The 9831-nt window shown below is 39.4% G+C and overlaps 1 long non-coding RNA gene across 5 annotated transcripts in view; it reads left to right on the top strand.

Moving 5' to 3' along the window:
- LOC110360291 (uncharacterized) overlaps window positions 1-9831 on the top strand; it is a 74827-nt gene that overhangs the window by 39433 nt on the left and 25563 nt on the right. For all 5 annotated transcript variants that reach the window (XR_010469172.1, XR_010469173.1, XR_010469174.1 and 2 more), the window contains one exon: window positions 8132-8185. This is a non-coding gene — a long non-coding RNA (uncharacterized LOC110360291). The remainder of the gene's footprint in view (window positions 1-8131; window positions 8186-9831) is intronic.

Consider the following 9831-nt stretch of genomic DNA (forward strand, 5'->3'; position numbering starts at 1 on the left):
CAGAATGAGTAGCCCCTTTGCACATATTTGCCATTAAGAATGATATAACGATGTTGTTTGTTCTTTAATTAGTTTTCTAAACACATGACAAACTGAAATGAATAAATCAAAATGACCTTTAAATTCCCAGAATTACAGTCTATTTAAATAGCCATAATAAGGTAATAACACAAGCTAACAGTACTTCTACTTACCATACTCTAGTACTCTCCATGTGATATGCGATATTACTAACTTCAGTGTGGTTACAACTTATTCCCATAGTTCAGGTTTAATACAGTATTGATATTGTTATTAATATAGATTTGTCAATAAAGATACAAAGAAAAGCCAGTCCTACTTAATGTTGGGTGATGAAGTCAAAATAACTAAAATAAATACTAACAATTAAGAAAAAAGGAAAGGAAAAGGAAAGGAAAAGGAAAGGAAAAGGAAAGGAAAAGGAAAGGAAAAGGAAAGGGAAAGGGAAAGGGAAAGGGAAAGGGAAAGGGAAAGGGAAAGGGAAAGGGAAAGGGAAAGGGAAAGGGAAAGGGAAAGGGAAAGGGAAAGGGAAAGGGAAAGGGAAAGGGAAAGGAAGGGAAAAGGAAGGAAAAGGAAAGGAAAAGGAAGGGAAAAGGAAAGGAAAAGGAAAGGAAAAGGAAAGGAAAAGGAAAGGAAAAGGAAAGGAAAAGGAAAGGAAAAGGAAAGGAAAAGGAAAGGAAAAGGAAAGGAAAGGAAAAGGAAAGGAAAGGAAAAGGAAAGGAAAGGAAAAGGAAAGGAAAGGAAAAGGAAAGGAAAGGAAAAGGAAAGGAAAGGAAAAGGAAAGGAAAGGAAAAGGAAAGGAAAGGAAAAGGAAAGGAAAGGAAAAGGAAAGGAAAGGAAAAGGAAAGGAAAGGAAAAGGAAAGGAAAGGAAAGGAAAGGAAAGGAAAGGAAAGGAAAGGAAAGGAAAGGAAAGGAAAGGAAAGGAAAGGAAAGGAAAGGAAAGGAAAGGAAAGGAAAGGAAAGGAAAGGAAAGGAAAGGAAAGGAAAGGAAAGGAAAGGAAAGGAAAGGAAAGGAAAGGAAAGGAAAGGAAAGGAAAGGAAAGGAAAAGGAAAGGAAAAGGAAAAGGAAAGGAAAAGGAAAAGGAAAGGAAAAGGAAAAGGAAAGGAAAAGGAAAAGGAAAGGAAAAGGAAAAGGAAAGGAAAAGGAAAAGGAAAAGGAAAAGGAAAAGGAAAAGGAAAAGGAAAAGGAAAAGGAAAAGGAAAAGGAAAAGGAAAAGGAAAAGGAAAAGGAAAAGGAAAAGGAAAGGAAAGGGAAAGGAAAGGGAAAGAAAGGGAAAGGAAAGGGAAAGGAAAGGGAAAGGAAAGGGAAGGAAAGGGAAGGAAAGGGAAGGGAAGAAGGGAAGGAAAGGGAAGGGAAAGGGAAGGGAAAGGGAAGGAAAGGGGAAGGGAAAAGGGAACGGGTCACGGAGGAAGGGACCTGGGAAGGGAAAGGGAAGGGAAGGAAAGGGAAAGGGAAGGGAAAGGGAAAGGGAACGGGAAAGGGCAAGGCCCAAGGGACCTGTCCCGTTCCTTCCTTTCCGGGACCGGGAAAGGAAAGGGATTCCCGTTCCCGGTCCCTCGGCCAAGTGCCCGGGCCCTGTCCAGGCCCGGGCCCTTCCCGTGTCCCTTCCCTTCCCCTTCCCTCACTTTCCCTTCCCTGTCCCGTCCCCCTGTCCCTTCCCTGCCCTTTCCCTGCCCTTCCCTTCCCGTCCCTCAGAAAGGGAAAGGAAAGGAAAGGAGAAAGGAAAGGAAAGGAACCGGAAAGGCCAACGTACCTGGCCAGGCCCCCGCTGACCTGTCCTGCCCGTCCCGTCCCTGCCCTTCCCTTCCCCGTCCCCTGTCCCCTGCCTCCCGTCCCTTGCCCCCTGCCCCGTCCCTAGGAAAGGCAGACTACCTTACAGCTTAATCCACATGGGGGAACCTACGTCACACATGAAAATAATTATTTAATTTAATTAAACGTGTAGCTAATCTGAATTGGAGAAAATAAAGAGGAAGAAATGATACACACAACAAATATCTGCTATTAGTGCCTTTCTAGAACTAAAGCAAGTATTTAGTGTTCCTGCTAGGCGCTTGTGACTGATGTTACCACAATCAACCATTTCAGTGGTGTGAAATCAGTAAAATTTAGTGTACTTCTCTAGATTTCTATCATCTGCTTAAGAGCAGAATTTGATGTAGAGGTATTTAAGACAGTATGGTTACTTATTCTACTAATTATCTGGAAAAACATAGCAGTTCTGCATAATTTGTGTTTATGCTGGGCTTGTGGCCCTTGGTGTAACTAGTTTTGCTATTTGCTGTATCTACAGCACACACATCTCTGAGCTGAAATACAGTAGGCACCATAATCACTGGAAAATTATGTTTTCAGTTGCTATATCTCATCTGAACACCGTAGCTGGATGTAAAACCTTGTCTCTCCTGTCCCATTCTAATTTGAAGACAAACAAGTTAATGCAAAGCACAGATGGTTTGAGATAACCTGCTTGACTTTGCTCTGGATCAGAAGATAAATGAACACACATCCATTTACCAGTGCAGAAAAAGATAGTCACTGCACTGATTGTCCGTTCTTACTTTCCCAAATTTCTGCCCATGCTATTGACATTTAATTGATCAGAGAAAAAGCTCCTCTGGGGGAACTGAGTTTCCTGCAATTTCCTTATCCCTGATGTATCCCAGAGGCAATAATAGACATTGCATAAACTAGGGTGAGGAGCTTTAATTATCCTCCAAAGTGAAGTATAGTACAACTAACACTGTAACATTCCTTACCTTACTAAGAGCATTATAGTGAAGTGTGTAAAGGCTCCAAGATGTAAACAAGAAGGGGTGACTCTGTGTCAGCTCATCTGTGACAACTCACATATATTTAGCCTGTAGCAAATATGAGGCAATATGCACTAGGCTTTTAAAAGAAAGAAAATTTACTCTACTTACCCTGTATTCACCCTGGACTGAGTGTCTACATGGATTTGTTATCACAGTTTAGCTCACGTTTTAACTAATTGCATAAATAAATGATTTGTGCACCTGGCACACTAGGCCAGATGTTGTTCATATGTATAATAAAGAATCTTGTCTTGTCTGCATAACTTGCTGTTTAAGCAAAGAAGGCAAAGGGTAGTTGTTATTCCCTATTTTGCAACAGGGGGAACAGAGATGACATATGATTGGAGAGAAGCCTTGTCCCAAGTAACAGAATGAATCTGTGTAAAGAAGCAGGAGTGAACACAGATATCAAATGAGCTAGCTATGAAATAATTTTTCTCATCAATAGGTAGCTTTTCCCACCAGAGCAACTGCCTGTAGTATTTTTCTCACTAATATCCCTGAGCCCATCACAAGATTTCACTCCTGATGCCTCACAACAGTCCTATCTGATGTGTATCTTTCAAACTCAACTTTTGGATATAGTATTCAACAGGGTTTATGGACAGTCTCTTGCAAATCATCAGACTTGGGTCAAAGGAGAAGGAAGCTCATTGCTAGCAGTGATCACAGTAGAGGTTGTGATCTGTGCCTGCTAAGAAAGTACTTAAGGGACAACACACTGAAGTGGGTCCTCTCACATTAAGGCTTTTGCTTACACAGAATTCAGAAGAACAGAAAGAAAATGTCAAAAAGGGACCTTGTCCTTATTTAACATATGTGGCAGTTGCACATCACCTGAATGAGAGCCAGATCCTTCAATAGGGCAGTTGATGGATCTTTAGCACCTTTTGTAGACCCATTGTGCCTGTTCCCATGTACACACCCAGGCTAGTGCCAAGGTGTTGACTGCCACATCTTCCCCCACCCCAGGGCAGGGTGACTTCACCTCTGCCTGGCTAGGGGGTTAGGAAGGCTGAGACCCTCTGTCAATTGATAGGATCCTCAACAAAGTAGTTACCCAGTGAAGTTGAGAAACTTCTGGACCATGCTCATAATCAACACAGCCAGATCTGACCAGGCAATAAAATGATGTCCTTACTGAAGATCCCCCTTTGCGTGGTCGTCTTGAAACAGTGGGTCTGTGAATAGAACCCTCCCCTTAGACTGGGATGCCGTCTGCGGAGACTTCTCAAGATTGAGTGCATCTTGCTTCCTCTTTCAGTGGGTGATGGTCCTTCTGGATATACCCTTGAGTGAGACCTTTCCCACCCCTACAAGAGATTATTTTCCACTGGGTACCCCTGAGTGAAGAAGGCCTCTAGTTCTGTTTTTGTGAGTGAATGCACGCACACTCTGAATGCTCATTGTTCTTGTGTGGTCATACAACAGTAATTTCTCCAGCTGGTATCCCAACCTGTATTTTATGTTGTCAGAGTGCTAAATAATTTGGATAAACCCAGTTTCTAGTGAGTTCATTTGCTATACTTTTCTGGCTAGAATAAATTCTGTTTGGAGCTTGTTTTCAATCTAAATTGACTTTTGAGGTTCCTCTGTGACAACAAATTAAAAATACTACCTTAAATGTCCTCTGCAAAGATCACTAACAAAGCCTTTTCCAGTGATGAGAATCCAAGAAATGTGATTTACAGCTCTCTGTGCTCACTACTGTACAAGATCCCCAGTTTATAAAACAACCTGTGCATTAATGTGATTTTTATTTATACTCGTGTAGATCAATAAATAAGTAGTAAGGTTATGGCAGTTATGAGGAATGCCCAGTAGTCAATTATGTGCTGTGTGACCCAGAAATTTTACTTAAGGATCTTTGAATCTTCATCTCATTTTGAAAATAAAGTAAATAAATTAATTAAATCTGGCAGAGGTCAAGAGCAAAATGATATGTCTGGGTATACCATGCTAATTAGCTTTGAACTTAAGGGAAGTTCTTTGAATTGATATTGGGCATGCACTGGATTTAAAGCAAATAATGAAAAATATTGAAAAAACCTTTATTTTTATCCTACTCCCACCCCAATGCCACACTGCCTTTATCCCACAGATGACAAGTTCCTAGTAAAGAGGCTTATGCATAAAACACAGGCCAAGCTGCCTGTCATCTTAAACTTACCACTCCTTCAAGAACTACATATAAAAATACATTCAAATTCCCTATACAAATATTCCCTAAACAAACTCATGTCCATTACTGCTACCTTATTCAAAGAGCACTGTAACAAATCTTTTGAAGGGGTGTTTTTCCATAAAGTTGGTCTTTGTGGATTTCGCCCCACTTTCTTAACTGAATGTCTGTTTGCATATAGGAACCTGTGCTGATGAATTCTTTACAGTAAAGTGAAAAACTGGAGAATTAAGTGGAGGGAGACAACATGGCCTAGTGAATAAACAACAGACTTGAGGGGATCAGGAGACCTAGATACTATTCCCAGCTCTTCCTTGCAGTGTGACTTAAGGCAAGTCTCTGAGCAAGCTTTCCCTCCCCACTCTGTTGTCTATTCATACTGTAGACTCTTCAGTGTAAGTGCCATGCCCTGCTGCATGTTTATACAGCCTCAAGTGCAAATGGGCTCTCTTCTCTGTTGGAGCATCCTACAAATAATAATTGAAAGAAACTTCCAGGATCCATGTGTCAGAGATAATGTTAATCTACCTTTCTGCATTCAGTGTGGCTGCAGATGATTCTGGGTTATATGCAGTATCTAGATCATAGAAATAAACAAAACTATTCCCTGGCAACAAAGAATTTAAGTAGCATCATCAATTCTGGTACAGTGTAGTACTGCAAAAACCTGGATCCTGGTTAAAATATCAATATAGATTTTCATAAGTCTACAACCACATGGTGTTATATCTAAAGTACATAAAGTACACGTGACTTCTAAGAAAAAAAGAAAGGGAACATCCCGCATCCTGGTGTTCAAAAAACATAGTATGCCTGAAAGACAGATTTCTGGATTTCTTCTAGATTGTCCAGGATTTCTTCACAGGAAAGGGAAGGAAGGGATCAAGGTCCCTTCTTCCCTTCTGTTAGCACTTCCTTGTGTATTGTGTGTTCATTTGCCTCAGACAATGCAGTGGTACCTGTATTCACCTTGACAATTCGTCCTTCCCTAAAAGAAACTACTATAGCCAGAGAGTGTGAAATTCTGTACTCTGTCCTTGGGAAAAAAAAAAAAAAAAAAGGAAAATAAAAAAAGGTGGAACCTGGAAAGAAAAAGCTAGCTACATACCTCTAACATCCAGCACTACGAGGACAGGAGGTTAGATTCTTCTGGCACAGCACTTTAAGTTGAAATGTGGGAGTTTTTCTACACAGGACACAGTTGTGGATGCTCTCCTCTGAACTCTCAGAGAAGTACAGGGGTTGAACTACATGCTGCAACACAGAAAAATAAAAAAAAAGTTAAGTAATCCTGCAATATTGTCTTAAGGGTTTTTCTTTAATGCAGTCAATTCCGCCATCTACCTGTGTAGACATTTCTAATTTTAAATTAAAGGTTAAAACTACGTTGTAATTGATGTACCAATCTGAGCTTATTCTTAATTCAGAGTTCAACTACCTTTGACATAGTGATTTTTCTCACCTCAGTGAGGGTGGGGCACCTCAGTATAACTTTTGGAACTTGTGTGGAACAAATTCTAGACTTTCTGAAACCCTAAAATCAGACCCATTCATGCACCATGAACTCTGATCAGAGAAGGCATGAATGGAGCCTGACATATGACATCTTAGCCCTGCATTAGGCATCACCATCTTTGCTCTTCCTAGGAGAAATTTGGGTTTATCAAGCACAGGCCCCAGACTGGTGACAGCCAGCATGTGTCAGAAAACAAAGAAGTCTTGATACTTCATATATATAATTCAATGCTAATGCTGTAGATAGGCACGTCCCAGTGGACTTAACAGTACTTCTGCAACAGCGTTGAGCTCAGCCCTGGCTAATCATCAAGCACTGACTACCTTCCCAGCTGGATTTCGCAGCCTTTGCTGCAAGTGATGAGCAGCTGTAGTGGGTGGACCACTGCCAGAAATGGAGCACCCGCCTAGATTCTTGCTCACTCCTGTCCCCAGCAGGATGTGGGAGAAAATAGGAATGAGAAGAGCAATAAAACTCATGGTTCAAGAAAATGAAAGAGAGGAAGACACAATTGACACAAAAGCAATTGCCACTCCTACAATCAGATTGATGCGCTTCCAGTGTCCAAGCAACAGCTAGCTTGGAAGACAACCCACAAAAACACTCCAGTTATTGTTGAACATGACATTATGTGGTATGGAATATCCCTCTGGTTAGTTTGGATCGCTGTCCCAGCTATGTCCCTCCCAACTTGTTTCCCAACTCCAGACTACTCAATGCAAAGGAGTAGAGTGAGAAACAAAGAAAACTTTGACACGGCAAACATTGTTCAGCAACAGCTAAAAGATTGGTATGTTAACAACTCTAAGTCACAAATCCAAAACACAGCACTATCCAGGCTGGTGTGAAGAAAGTTATTTCCATCCCAGCCAGATCAGTGCAACAGCTGAAATAAAATCTCAGTTTGATATATTTGCCCTCATCACTGATTGTGAGTCTGACCCTTCAAATACCTTGTGTCTGAGAACGGGTCAAATACAATCTTTTGACTAGCTCATGGTGAGTTTATTATATTTGTTAAATTTCTCTGAGGTGCCTTTAACATAAGTGTAATTCAGGAAAATATGTAAAATAGTGACTTTCAATCGAGGATCTAAGAATGGGTTTCAGAGGAGTCAACAAAATATGAGGAAATTAAACTCGCATAAACTATACAAAAATCTAACCATGCACCAAAAACTTTAATAGTCTGAAAATAGATAGTGGGGAGGGGGAGAAACATTGATGTTAGGAATATTTAATGATCATGCTGATAATGAAAACTACTTTGAATTAGAATAACACTTTCAATTTAATGTCAGAAAGAAAATAATCAAGGACATAAACAATGCAGATGCACAAAAAGTTTTTACATTCCCAGTGAAGTATCTTGCCAGCTTCATTTAAAATTATTTCTTTCCATTCTTTGACATATTTATTTGTCTTTGTTTTTTTTTTTTTAATTTACTTGTTTAAAAGTTTTCTGCCTTCAATAGCAGCTGGAATCCCAAAATGAAATTAAAACCATGTAGGTGCCAATATATATATTCAATAGATCTGAGACTAAATTAAACTAATTGACATTTTATTAATATTCTGCTGTTTGTTCCCGCAGAGTTAAAACCGTACTCGAGATCCTATTACATGAAGATATACTCTGGACCATCTGGTAGGCAAGCATTTCTGATTATAAATAAGTCATTTTTTGTTAATTATTTATTTGGGAGGTTTTTTGTTTATTATACAAAAATCTGGAAAGCAAGAAGAAATAGAAAAATGTGCTGGGTTTTATATTACATCTTTCATAACAAAAATATTTTTTTGCAGAAAAATCTGGCTGAGACAGGAGCAAACACTGAATATTCATTTGAATTAGAAAGCAATTTCTAAAGTGATTTTTGTTTGCAGCACTTTTGTTTTGTCTATGTGTGAGCATGCAAGCACTAGTTTCAGCAGAGAAAACACTCAGAAGTACTAAATGTTTAGCTGTAATTTTAAACTTCAAAAAGGGTGGAAATCATCTGTTCATCACTGAGACAACACAAGAGGACAGAGACATTTTAAGAAAAAGGAAAGGAAGAAGAGAAATCCCTGACATAACAACAGTGAAGTTCTGGGACTCTTAGTGAAGGAAAGCTGTAGCTATTTCATCACTGGATGTCTCCAAGAAATTATTAACATTTATCAAGAATGATGTAGATAGAATTGATCTTTTCTTGAGGAAGTAGATTTGAGTCCTTGAGGATGGACTACTTGCTTTCTCAACGTATCTTCCAGCTGTGTTTTCTGTATTATTGATAACTGATACAATTTTTAAGTTTAGCCTTCAAGCAAAATCCTTAACACTGTGAGACATAAAAAATCATGAGATTTGGCTGGCGATTGGTTTTAAAAGAAATTTAAAAGTAACTATCAAATAAATAAACATCAAAGTTCCTTGGGTTCATTTAAAACCCTAAATTATTTGCTTTGCCTGGTATCCAACATTTCCACCATTTTTAATAATATCCATGCTGGAGGAAAAGAAAAGCCAACAATGTCCAAGAAGGCTCAATAAATTGCACAGTTATTTATCACTGGTCTTCGAAACAAAGGGAAAACCAGTTTCTGAGAATTTGACAAAACCTAGATGAACCATAACCATCCAGATATGGATGCGTTTTAGGATCTAGTTAAATCCCCAACTGATTGCAAAGGGGACAACATGCTACAGGTTTAAAAATTGCCTAGTCATTGTAGCTGGGTCATCTAACTTTTTCTTCCAGACACTTTTGAATAAAAAGCACAAGTTACAGTTATAAAACTGAAGAGGATCTTAGTAGACAGAGACAGAAAAGCTTAGCAGGAGTGCTGTAAGAGTAATAAAGTTTCAAAGGTAATACTCGTCTTAGTGGGTATGAACAGCAAGCAAACACAGAGAAGTAGAAATTCCTTCACAAAGGTTGCTACTCACTAGTTGACAAAACAAACTCTCAGAAGTAGCCCATGCTATCAGTCACAATCCTTAACAAAGTAGACTAGAGGAACAGAATATCGTCTAAGTTGCTCCCAGTCCCTTGTCAAGGTGGAGTTCTTCCCCATGGCTGTTCTGGTCTTGTTTTATACCAGTTTTGAGCTCCCTAGATGAGGAGGTTTTCAGAGTATTTTTTGTCTGACTATTTTTAATTCTAATGGACCTTAATATCATGAAATCGCGCTTCTTACTCCAAATGAAAAGATTTCCTTCCACTTCTCACAATGCTCATAGTTATGAATACAGGTGCTTTCTTTTGCTTCATTTGGGGTAGGGCACAGTGTCTGATGAACTGAACAGTG

The sequence above is a fragment of the Columba livia genome, chromosome Z (assembly GCF_036013475.1).
Source record: "Columba livia isolate bColLiv1 breed racing homer chromosome Z, bColLiv1.pat.W.v2, whole genome shotgun sequence".
In the NCBI taxonomy this organism is placed as follows: Eukaryota; Metazoa; Chordata; class Aves; order Columbiformes; family Columbidae; genus Columba; species Columba livia.